Below are 13,755 nucleotides of genomic sequence, written 5' to 3'. Positions count from 1 at the left end.
CGTATTCACAGTATACCAAGCAAGTAACTGCTTCAGCAAGTGGTTCCGAAAATCTTCCTTCGATTCTTATAGTACCTTGAGAGATTAAATTTGAACATATAGTTGAATTTGATTGATCAGCAGTTAAGTCAAGGGCTAATATAAAACTGTATGAATCAAACATTTCCTTGGTAATTTGTAGTCCACGATCGTAATGTTTAATTCCACATGATCTAAAAAGCATATTATAACCTCTTGAGCTTTGAACCTTTTCAGCGTTCGAGTAATCGAACTCCAGAGCCTGGAAAGGAACTTGAACTCCGTTACCCAATAGGTTAAAGCGTTGAATTTTAAAATGTTCAAATTGAAATGGGTCTAAGCCTCGGTTTCCTGAGAATGAGGTGTTCTTAACCATACAAAAGGCCAGAAAATTTGGTATTTGACCAATGACTGCGTTGTCTATCGATAGTGTATTGTTGCCCGGATATATTGTAAATGATTTGACTTCAACCTTGCTGAATGGGTACAGAGCATTTTTGTACTATTTGAATCATATTTTTAAGGGTTTCATTCGAGTCCGGATAAACATATTTCCCTGCTGTTATTCTTCCAAAATTGGGAAAATAACCTTGGGAGGCCAAGTGACTTTCAGAGGCGTCACGCTCATAGTTTAAAATTGTTTGCAAATACGCTCTATAGTGATAATTATTATCACTTTGCGTATACCAGTATATTATTTAAATAAACTGACGAACATCTAAATATTGAATGTAGAATAGTCGTAAATAAACACTTGATAAATCTCGATACGTTTCACCATTTCCCAAGCAAACAAATTCGATTGAAGAGGCACCGTTCAAAGAAGCAATTGGGTTGTATGAGACTTCTGCAGTTCTTAGAATAGAACTTTGCGTGGGGTGTGCCGCAAACAAATATAATTCACTTTTCATACATTCGATATGCGTACTCATTTTGCTTTAGAAAAAATATCTTTTATATTTAATTTTCTTGTTGATTTTTTTTTTATGTTGCGTTTGGGTATGTTTACGTAGTCGTTTAGATGTATAATGAACTTGTTTTTTCCTATTACCTAGCCTCTTATTTCTTTTTCCACTTCCACTTTGAAACGGGTAATTTTGTCAATTGCTTTATTTGAAAGATTTTGTAAAGCAATTTTACTTTGTTCTTGAATTATATTTCTTAAAGGCTTTCTCCCAAATTTATTGATTACAGCCTTACCAGTCCCAGCAGCCTGATTTTTTAAAGCAGTTATGCCCGAAAGAAAAAGTGGTTTTATGTAATTAAAAAGACCGCTAAGAAAATTTCCGATTCCTCGTCCTTGTTGCACTATATGCGGAGATATGTAAAGACTTCCGATGTTGCTAAATCCCCCACCACACTGATTTACATAATAATCCTGATAAGATTTCACCATGATGACTATTTTGGTTTTAAATAAATATTATTTGGGTATGCATTATTTATAGTCCTGACCTTCTTTTTCTTCTAAAGTGAAGAGTAACGAAAATCGGAACAGCTGAAGTTCAAATGGTACCTTATATCCATTGAAATCAGTAATTAGTATTGAGATTTTATTTGGCGACCATATGTCACAAGGGTAATATTCAATATTTTTAAATTGAATATTTCTTTCCTTTCCATTATAATGCATTACACGAAGACAACGCGGTTTTTTACTACCTACTGACCTTGGCTTTATTATGTCAGTGTAAATAAAAATCAATCCATTTTCAGGAATATTCGTTTGAACGGATACATTTTTATACCTAAATGTTTCAGCATTTACAAGACTAACAAGCTCGGTTTCTTCAACGACATTTTTATCTTGGTTAGATACACCTAACCAAGATAAAAATGTCGTTGAAGAAACCGAGCTTGTTAGTCTTGTAAATATACATTTAATGTAATTATTCAAATATATGTCTGAAATACCAAATACCGACTTCCCAATCATCGTTCATGTCTTCTGGAATGTTAACAATGTTTGGAAATACATTCATTGAGTCATTACTTAACAATGTGATAAAAATCTCATTTAAATAACCCATATTTGATATTTATGGAAGTTAATGATACGAAATCCAATTTAATTTGTTTTTACCAGTTTGTACTGGATTTTTTGTTCTAACCGATCGCATTAACCTTTCACGTCCTGTTACATATTTAAAATTTTGATAAGGTAAAGTTTCCGTTTTCAATTTTTGTAGTTTTGCTTTGAATTTGCGTTGTCGTTCATTAAGCTTCGCTTTGAGCACTGGTTTCTCTAATCCTATTTTCTTTTTATCTGTTTCACTATCTAAAAAAGACGTATCACTCACTTTTCGTTTATCTGAAAAAACATTTTCTTTTTTATTTGAACTAAAATCCTCATTATCACTTTCAGGTGGTAAATCGGGAAACTCAAATTTTTCCGGACGTGAGTGATCGTACTTTGATGTTGATTTTGATGTGCTGGGTTTTATATCAATCCAATCAGTGGTTTGGGATTTAATTGTTTTGGTTATAATTTTTTTTTGTTCATTTTGAAAATTCTATGATTTATTACGTTTTTTATTTTGATAGTAACTTAATTCTTGACGAATTTTGATCCATTTATCGAAATCACTTATTTTGTTATTACTTAATATTGGTATTCATTTCCTCTATCATTGTTTATCAATTTCTGATAGCTGTTAGGATGCATTAAAATTACTTTGCTTGAATTATGTTTATTCTTAATCATTTTTTAATAGTTTTCCAAAAATTCCAGAAAGCAATGAAGTTATTAGAATCGGTAGAAATCCCCCTTTTTGAATATGGACTTTTCGCTTAGAGTTTAATGTACGCTTTGCATGCATTTTTATACTTTTTTAGAGCATTAAGATGGGATTTAGTAACTTTATGGTTTCCCTGTAATGTGTTCAATACAATCTCTACTATTGTTTTAAACCAGGTCACTATTACTATTGCTTATAATTGCCTTACGTAGTCTATTGTCGGCCTTTTTGAGCACATACAATAAATGTTTGTTCGCTTTTAAGCGATTTAGTCTCTTTTTGTAAACCATTTTATTTGAATAGCACACAGAATATTCTGAATTAAAAATGTCAGATCTTAATCTTAAGATATCGTTAATGCCCTCACTCAGGGATCAATAAGTAAATATCCGTGAGGTTGCTCCGTTACTTCTTTATATATTCTAAATAGCTCCGTGGGGTTTTCTGGGTAAATTTGTCTTGCTAAACATTGAAATTGAAGCTTATCACGAGGATTTTTGAAAGCAACAATGTATTTGTTATTTAGTGAAATATCTTTGGTGTGCGATAATTTATGAAATATGTTCTGAGTTACCACTATTACTGATAAATTCCTATGGTGTTATCCTTTTGTAAACAGCTCAGACACCTTTTTATTAAAGGATCCCATCATCAAGTCATCCAATATTAAAAGAATTGGTTCATTCGTTTCATTTTCAACTGTTTCAGGGACTCCTTTAAAATATTCAATCTTTTCGAAATAGGGCTTGGCACTCTCCTCTGCATAACACCAAATAATTCGATCTATTGAAATATTAAAAAAGTCATTCTTTTTGGTGATTAGATTTTCTAAAAAGGTTGTTTTTCCCGATCCTGAGGGTCCACAAATAAGCATTGTAAAAGGATGTATAAATTGTGTAAACATTTTTTATTAAAAAAAAATGTTTATTAAAAAAAAAATGTTTATTGGGAATGAATTTTAATATATTATATTATTACTAATTGCTTATATAATGTTTTTAAGTTATACTAGGTTTTATTAATATTCTCTTGATCGGGCTTCTTGGAGCAGTTCTTCTCGAGATGAGTATCAGATCCGCAATAATTACAATAAATAAGTTGCGTGTATCCATTTTTACGGAGATCATTTCCAAAAAATCTCTTAAAAGAATCCATAATAAGAGACAACCTGATAGGACCATGAATTTCTTTTTACTAAATTTTAAATACATGTGTCACCATTACTATATATTTCATAATTGGTGTTTTCTAAGAATACAAACAGCTTAAATAAATTATTTAATGAACATCGAAGTGGAAGTTTTTTCTTGTGTATTCTACATTTCGTAAAAAAATTGGGTAGTTGAGTTAAACTTCTTCCGATATCTATATCGATAGTGTTTGTCGATAAATACTTGATTAAAAAATTCTTTTTAATTTCACCACGAACAAGAACTGTGTGATACTTATTGAGTGGTGTGAGTATTTCTTCAAGACTTGTGTATGAAATATCTCCAGCTGACCAATCCAATCCGTTTATGTTCTGCTGGTTAAGCTGCTGCTTAAGAGCTCCATTATCCAATTCTTTTATGTTACATGGCGGTTTGAAATGGAAAAACTTAGGTATAACAGTTCCAGCAGGCATAAACGCCAGCTCCTTAACGAAAACTTGTTTGTTGTTACCAAGTACATATTGAAAATCTACTATAATGCTTGAATTACGATCGACTGTGTTCATCATTGGTTGAGATTTTTTAATCAACTGAGGGTGTGCTTGCTAGGGCTTTCTCCTTTATATACCGGTAAGACTAGAACATATTTACAGTTTATTTAAAGTAGTCTTACCTGATGGACATGTGTGTAACTAAAAGAAATAAAACTTCTCGAAAGAATTAGGACCACGAAGTTCTTTTTTGGATTCGAGTATTATGTTGTTCATAACTTAAAATTGAAATGTGGTCTGTCAACTACTCGAAAATTTTTGCCGATGGTTTGGATGCAACAAAGTAAAAATAATTTCATTGGATTTGACAAAGACGAATGGATGCAACTGCTTACGTATAAGGAATTTATTCAGTAGAAACTGGACCAGTATGACTTCTTGATGCCTGATACAATTATTGATCATCCGTGCTTGCACTCCATAAAATGTAACTTTAGAATTGGGAAATCAGATAATCAGTAGGTTTTTGTAATTAATCAGTATGGTAACAAAATTGAGTTTGATTCTGAGTCCTGGAGATCATTACTAAGATTAGGCATTTTTACTACATTTTTATGTTGGAACTCCATATTAAGACAGCAAGTAATATATCTTTACAATAATCATATTATTCCTAAGTGTGTATCTTTACAAAAATTTGATATTCAACTATCTGATTTAGAAGGTACCTATGATAAGGATGTGCAAATAGATTTAACACGATTATGTTTTGTAATTTCAAAAAAGATGCGTTCAGAAATAAAAAGGGATGTTCTTGTATATAAGCAAGCATTATTGACTAAGCAACCATCGTCATCAAATAAAAAATAACACTAATAAATCAACACCTTAAGATGAGCAAACAACAAGTTGTCGATGAAAATTATAAGGCAGCGCGAAAAAACTTCATACGGCGAAAGTTCGTTCAAAAAGGGATAAATGATACATGGCAAATTGATTTAGTTGAAATGATACCATTTTCGAAAGAAAATAAGGGTTTTAGATATTTACTGACCGTTATTGACACGTTCTCAAAGTATGCATACGCCAAGGCAGTTAAGTCAAAGTCTGCCCTGGATGTAGCAGAGGCAATGAAATCTGTTTTTAAAAAGAGTAAAAGTACACCCAAGAATATTCAGTCAGATCAAGGGAAAGAATTTTTTAATTCAACTTTTAGGAAATTAATGGATAAATTTGATATAAATCATTATCATACTTATACGCATCTCAAGGCTTCTATATGTAAACGCTTTAATAGAACATTAAAAAATCGTATGTGGAAAATGTTTAGTATGCAGGGTAAATATAAGTGGATTCATAACATCAATTATCTCGTAAATCAATACAATAATTCATATCACCGAACAATTAAAATGAAGCCTATAGATGTCTGCACGAAAAATGAAGAGTTTATTTTAAAATCGGTATATAATATACCAAAAATATTTCCAAAACATACATTTTTAGTAGGTGATTTTGTTAGAATAAGTAAATACAAGGGAGCATTTTCGAAGGGATACGAACCTAATTGGACCACAGAAGTTTTTAAAGTTTTAAAAGTCAAGTCTACATACCCCGTAACATATGAAATACACGATTATATGGGTACCCCTATTAATGGGTCATTTTATGAAAAGGAACTTCAAAAAGTGAAAGACAAAAATGCTTTCCTAGTAGAGAAAATACTAAAAAGTAAAAATGATCAAGTGCTTGTAAAATGGAGCGGTTTCGATTCCAGCCACAACTCATGGATATCTGTAAATGACCTGCTAAAGTAATAAAACGCAACAATAACAAGTTTAATTTTTTATATATTTATTTACAAATTTTATTCTTATAATATAAACATATAAACATTTATTTAATAACGGGTTTAATTTTGACTACTTAATATATGTTCAATATTATAATGACCATGAGCCAATGTATTACAATTATCTGGTAAAATATATTTCTTATCATCCTTATAATTAAGACTTATTTTACTCATAATTTTAGTATAGAGGATGTGCGACCTACTTCGAATAACTCGCTGGGATCCATAAAATGTTTTTTTATATGTTATACATTCTATATAATCTTCATGATTCAGTTTTTTAATAACTGATTTCTTAACTCCTTTAATTTTTTTATACATTCGTTTTCGTTTCCTTCCTTTTCAACTAAACAAGAGTATGCCTTAGCCTTAAGTCCAGCAAAAGAAGTCATAACCCTACCTGCATGTTCATCCTTCATTTTGCCAGGTTCCCTATTATTAGCTTGAACTATATTAAATTGGTTTTCTAGTTTATAATTTGAGGTATCAAATCGTTCAGGATTTTCTTTTATAGTTTCGTAAAAGTCTTTCTCTGAAGATAAAATAAATGAATCTGTATCCATATAAATTATTTTCGAAGAAGGACTTTTAAGTAATAGAAAATTATAATAAAATTTATACATTAACCATTTAGATAATTCTAAAACAGCAACTCCTATGTATATTGGCTTATCATACATAATTTTTGATGGTGTTGATTCAATCGCTGCAAGATCTGTCCTGCAAGATCTGTTACCTCCTGGAGGAACTTTGTTTTCTGGACAGAAAGGCAAGTAGTTATGCGAGTCATGCCGATCAGTAGGATATTCTAAATCCACTTCTTATATATATCCTACATTTCCATCCGCAGAAATATTTTTGAAATCGAAAGATTCTAATTGATCATTACTTAAAAATTTAAATCCTGAAAGCGGTAAGGGTTGACTCATTGCCCAACCATATAAATTATTTGCATCAATATAGCTGAGGTAGTTATTTGGTTTACTTGAATCGAAGTTAGTTATATATTTATTATTAGCTATAGAAATTCTTTGGGTACATTGACTTAACCCACCCCTTATCGCTCTTTTTAAAAAGTTGTACATGTCTTCGTCACTAATAAGTTCCAAATTTACATTAGTATACTTAAGCATAGCATCCCAAGATATTGACGGTGCTGTAACATAGTTAATAGGGTCAAGCTTAGAAATTTTCTGACAAATTTTTCTAAAATTTTCAAAAACATCGGTCAAATTTAAAACATCACTTTCTAAATAAAGTTTTATATAATCTTTTATGGTATTACAGTTGAAAGTTTTCCAAACCTTTTGTGCAAAATTGTAATCATATATACTACAATTTTCTTCGCTGAGAGAATTGTAAAAACTATCAATGTCAGGAAGCTTCTGGTATCCTCAAATTTTTCAAAATTATCTAAATAGTCGTAAGGTAAAACACCCTTCCTACGCATTTGCTTAAATTTTTCTGCCTGAAATTTAGTACTTAGAATTTTAAAATCCTTGTCCTCCATGTAGCTTGATAGTTTTTCTAAACTAGAATTTAAAAACCTAATCGAATCGATATATCTTATTATATATCTATTTGATGCATTTATTTTAATTGTCTGCCTTAGCGCTATATAAAGCTCTTTATGGGGCTTAAGTCTCCTTCTAATTCAGTAATGAATAAATGTATGTCATATTTAGATAAGTTTTGAAATACTACAGGAAAGAAGGGATCACTTAATTTGTACTTTGGCTTACAATTTTTATGAATGGGACCCATGTACTTTCCAGAAAATTGATCAAAATATTTGTCCAGGTCGTCAGCGTTTATTTCCTTTTCACAGGCACAGCAATTTCCTTCCTGTTCATGGATTGTGCTAGCAATCGGGTTTTTGGGGGTCGACCAGTACATGTAAAACAAGCTCGTAGTTTTTTCCTTTAGTGATTTGCAGAACTTTTGTATGCAGTCAGCGCCTATAAAATTGTACAAAATTTGAATTAATTTTTAAAATACTAAGAAATTTATTATTTATTGCTTTTACATACCTTCATATGTTCACAATTCGTTAAGATCCGGATTATATTTATGTGCTATATAAAATGATACGGCACATGCAGTATGCTTTTGCACTTTTGTTGTTGACGACGTTGAAGGCGAATTTAGGCATGTTCTATAGTTTTCAAGAACAGCCTCAAAGTCGGCATATATCACCAACGGAGGTTCACGGTAAAACGAGGCCACTTTTCCGCATTCAATTTTTTTGTAGTAGTAGTATTATTAACTGTGAAAAACTGTAGACAGTTATCACAAAAATATCCTCCTGATTTTGCCTTGGAATGCTGTGAGTAGCATAATCTTTTTACACTTGTAATGTAAGCGTAATGCATACTGTCTTGGTTTACGTTATTTATTCCCAATATATTGATGTAGTTAGTTTGAACACATTTGGTTCTAAACGTTGGGCCGATAATTTTATCACCATCAGCATCGATCTCATAAACATTTATATTATTTTTCTCGAAATGGATAATCCCTTTATTCGTTATTGGAAACTCGATTCCTGAAAAATCCAATCTTATTCCGTCATATACAATTATTTCATTATTAATATTAATGTGGTAAGTTGTGGGCTTTGTCATTTTCTCTCGTGAATACTTTTTTTTGCTTTGCTGTTGTAAAGGTAGCACTCTCATGAGTTTTGTTAGCTATGAATGCCAGTATGCACCATTTGAAACAATATACGTCAGTATTCTGTACGTTTATAAGTGCATTTCGGGCTCTTATATTCTTTGGGGCCTGATTCTATCCGCTAGCAGGAATGTTTTTTAGCTTTATTATAGTAATTTCAAAATAATTGAAATTTTGTATTGCCCAACCAGAGTCTTTTTCTTGAAACTCACTGCTCGATGCTAGTAAGCTATATACTGCCATATTAAGTTCATCGATAATGCTTTCATTTTGGTATACAGATTTATATAATGTCCCAAAATGTTTTGTTGTTTCAACAGTAACTCCTTCGTCTGTTTGTTTAATGTAGGTACCATAAACTCTTAGGTTGAATTTAATGGCTCTATATTCTATCATGCAATGCTTTATAATTTCATTTATATATTTATGGCAATGCTGATATAAATCTTTTGAATCAATAGTGTTTTGGACTGTACTATTGATTCGATATGATTTAACAAGAAAAACAGTTTGAGAGTTTTATGCTTATCAGTCAATATATGTTGTCGTTCCCTTGATGCAAGATATTTATCACCACAAGTAGCACATAAAAGTTCTAATTTTAAATCATTTTTATTTTCGCTAATCTTAGCTTTTTTTCCTTGTTTGCGTACTTCCTACCCTCATCCATTCTCATCCGTTTGAGAGCACTTGATGATGTTGTGGGATGATCGTCCAAATGATTTGGCCTCCTGTTTTGTGGTTGCCGTTTTTCAACATTCATTAAAACATTGAAGGCATTTATAGGTCCATTACAATTTTAATAGTGCTCGTCAAATTCATAATTATGAACTAAGGTAGAGCTTAAGTCACACCTTATTTTTGATTTACACATTAAAACCTCGAAGGCATTCCGAGGCTTTGAGCACTGAGCATAATGAGTTTCAAAGTCACTCATCTCCACATTTTTGGTACACAATTCACAAGCAACGAATGACTCCATGTTTAGGGTTTTGGTTTTAATATTTTTATTCAAAAAATATATTGTTATATGTTGTAATGTTGTTAACAATTTTCACCCACTCGTTATAAAGGTAAAAAGCACGATAATGTTGTTACCAATTTTCACCCACTCGTTTAAAAGGTAAAAAGCACGATTAGAATTGTTAGGCGCGATTGCAATGCCCGATGTGGATCTAATTATTTTATTAGAATACAGTACTGAGGCATTTGAAGAACTGATCCTGAGCAATTTGAGTGTTGTCATTTTTATAGTCCAGAATGTTCACTTAACAAGTTCACTTAACAAGTTACCGGGGGTGAACGTGGTGTAGGAGGGGTCTGGATGTAGGTAAATATCAAAGGTGTGCAACTTCGACATAGGTTAAGGAAAGGCAATCTCTGTGAAAGCAAGATATGAATAAATGGTCAGTTAAAGTCGGGCCAGCATTGGCATAAGATGTCGCGATGCAACCATTCGAATTTCCTAAGCCTTAAGCTAAGAGTAGCTATTAAAAGCGGTTGCGGAGGTTTTTTAGGCGGCTTTAAATGTATTTTGTATGAGTTGTTTTTAATTGCAAGCGTATACTCATCCCAGAATCAGTGTGTTTGGTATACCACGGAACCCTCCCTTTATATTGCATTTCAAATATTGTGACCCCTCGTTATCTTCTGAGAATGAGCAGGAGAAAGTGAACGTGTTTACCCACGAACCCAAATCTCACCCCCTACCCTCGAGTCCTTGCTCATGACTGCTTGTGCGCGAAGGTGTGAAATTTTAATTTTGTGAGGTTTTTTTCAAAATGTGCAGTTTTTATTTTAGAACAGGGAATTAATTAATTAGATAATTAATTATACCATTGGAAAGGGCTTGAAAAATGCTTTCCAATGACACCAATTTTTTTTTTTGTTTTTTTAGTATTATTTACGTTAGCCTTTTTTTCGTTTTTTGCCTTTTTTTGCCTTTTTCAGTCGAGTAGTGGGAATATACGGGAGGAGGCAGAATTTGAAATTCGGTACAATTTTCCGCTTCAGTGCACCGTTTTAAGAAATTCTTAAAACTAAACTTCTTATCCTACACATAAATATTATTGGGTGGCCTTTAGATATAAACCCTGAAAAGTGTTCCCAATAAGAAATTTAAAACATAAACCTTAAAGTGCTCCCACTAGCTAATTTTTCTATACACACCCGTCTAACTTTATCGTAGACACAAACAATTTCGATATCCTCAGCCCTGAAAAGTGATCCTATAAGTCTTGTACAACTTGAACATTAAAGTGATTCTTCAGCTCATTTTTCCTAGACACACTCCTCAAAAGGAATCGTATAACATATAAGAAAAACTAGAGTATAAGACCGCAGTGGCGGTCATCGCAGCGGCAGTCTCGGCAGTGTCCAAACCTCCGCTGCGAAAACCGCCGCTCCCGTATATTTCCATTACTCGACCGTACTGGAAAGCATTTTTCAAGCCCTTTCCAATGGTATAATCTCTGTTCTAAAATAAAAACTGCACATTTTGAAAAAACTCACAAAATTAAAATTTCACACCTTCGCGGACAAGCATTCATGAGCAAGGACTCGAGGGTAGGGAGTGAGATTCGGGTTCGTGGGTACGCACGCTCACTTTCTCCTGCTCATTCTCAGAAGATAACGAGGGGTCAAAATAGTTGAAATGCAATAAAAAAAAAAAAAGTACATTTAAAACCGCCTAAAAAACCTCCGCAACCGCTTTTAATAGCTACTTAAGAGGTACGGAGAATTACATAAGTCTTGTAACTGCGGTATATCCTTCAAGTACTCTTATACGACTGTGGGTATTCAATGTGTGTGCATACTACACCTCAAATATTTTAATTTGAATATGTGCATAAATGTATAAATTTTAAAATAAATACAAATGAGCCGTTTCGCAGTAATTGTTGATAATTTTGCAATGGTTTCAAGAAAATGCGCTTCTTTTAACAGTAAAAAGCACATTATTCGCTTAAAAGGACTTTGATTTCAATATGTACAAGCAACTGTTGCTAATTTCGCAATTTTTCTCAGGTATATATGCATACATATACTAAAACGTAACATACACCAATTATGAACCGTTTCCAATTAAACTTATCGTAGTTTTGCGATGTGCACTAAACTAGAGTTATACCTTAATTATATATATAATATTATAATGAGGATCACATTTTTTTTACATCTAAGCTCATTAAAATCAGTTCAACTTTTTATTTTTATTATAACATTGCAGAAGGTATCATAATTTTAGTCAGAAGATTGCAACGCAGGGAAGAAGGCATTTCCGACCCCATCAAGTTTATATATTTTTGATCAACAAGGCTCTCAGTTTTAAAGCTATCGGGCTGAAACTTTTCCAAGAGCCTTTTTTATTTTGCGGGTAGTATATGAGTTGGAACCAGCCGGAACGAAAAACTACATTTTATAGCTCCCAACCATATAGCTGCCAAAGAAAGGATCGGAAAATGAGTTGGAAAATATAAAAAAATTATATCTTTGGTGTTTTTAAGCATATAACCTTCTCAGCTTGGAAATAACATTTTTTCATTGGTTTTAAATTTTGAATTAAATTTTATCAAAATCGGAAGACTATATCATATAGCTGCCATATGAACGATCGGAAAATTAGTGGTAAAATAATATAAAAAAATTATATCTTCAGTGTTTTTTTAACATATAACCTTTTAGGCTTGGAAATAACATTTTTTATTTAATTCTGAAATTCGCATTAAATTTTTTCAAAATCGGACGACTAATCATATAGCGCTCATAGTAGCAATCGGAAAATTAGTGGTAAAATAATATGAAAAAATTATATCTTCGGTGTTTTTAACATAAAACCGTCTAAGCTTGGAAAGAACATTTTTTAATTAACAAAATCGAAAAATGGGTGGAAAAATAATATGTAACAAATTGTAGCTTTGGTGCTTTTTGACATACGAGTATAACCTTCTTAGCTTGGAAATTAGTGGGAAAATAATATGAAAAAGTTCTTTACTAAAGTTGATTATTTCTTATAAGGGTATACAAACTTCGGCTTGCCGAAGTTAACTTACTTTCTTGTTTTCATATTATTTTACAATTATTTTCCGATCGTTTTTATGGCACCTATATGATATAGTCGTCCAATTTTGATCAAATTTAATTCGAAATTAAGACATATTTAAAAAATGTTATTTCCAAGCCTAGAAGTTTTTATGTTAAAAAAGACCGAAATTATAATTTCTTAAAATTTTTTCTCCGACAGTTCCTATGGGAGCTATAAGATATAGGAACAGAAAGAAGACTTATAGGAAAGTTTCCGCCCGATAGCTTTAAAACTGAGAGACTAGTTTGCGTAGAAACGGACGGACAGACGGACGGTCAGAAGGACAGATGGACATGGCTAGATCGACTCGTCTTGTGACGCTGATCAAGAATATGTATACTTTTCATTTACTACGTTGCAAATTTTTGACTGAAATCATAATATCCTCTGCAAGGGTAGGTCTTGCCCACACAAGAAATGCTTTTATATTTTATATGTGCGCCAGTTTATCACCTACAATCGAGTTTTTTTTATATATTCAAACCATTCTTTGTTGTTAAGATATTTATTGTTTTTAACAAGACATTTGATTTCAGCATGTAGTGCTTCTCGCTCACTCGTTATAATCGGACCATCACAGCAGATTTTTATTTTTGCGGACTCGCACACTCACTGCCGTCCACAGTGATATATATTCTTGACCGGGATCATTAACCAAATCAATCTACCCATGCCTATATGGTAAGGAAAGAAGCGTTTCCGTGTTCGTCTGTTTGTATGAACGCTGTGATCTCGGAAACTATAT

General features: G+C 32.2%; 1 protein-coding gene across 8 annotated transcripts in view; it reads left to right on the top strand.

Moving 5' to 3' along the window:
• LOC108031926 (probable chitinase 10) overlaps window positions 1-13,755 on the top strand; it is an 86,979-nt gene that overhangs the window by 35,564 nt on the left and 37,660 nt on the right. The gene's annotated exons all lie outside the window — the stretch shown is intronic.

The sequence above is a fragment of the Drosophila biarmipes genome, unplaced genomic scaffold (genome assembly GCF_025231255.1).
Source record: "Drosophila biarmipes strain raj3 unplaced genomic scaffold, RU_DBia_V1.1 ptg000019l, whole genome shotgun sequence".
NCBI lineage: Eukaryota > Metazoa > Arthropoda > Insecta > Diptera > Drosophilidae > Drosophila > Drosophila biarmipes.
This window is presented reverse-complemented; position numbering and strand designations above follow the sequence as displayed.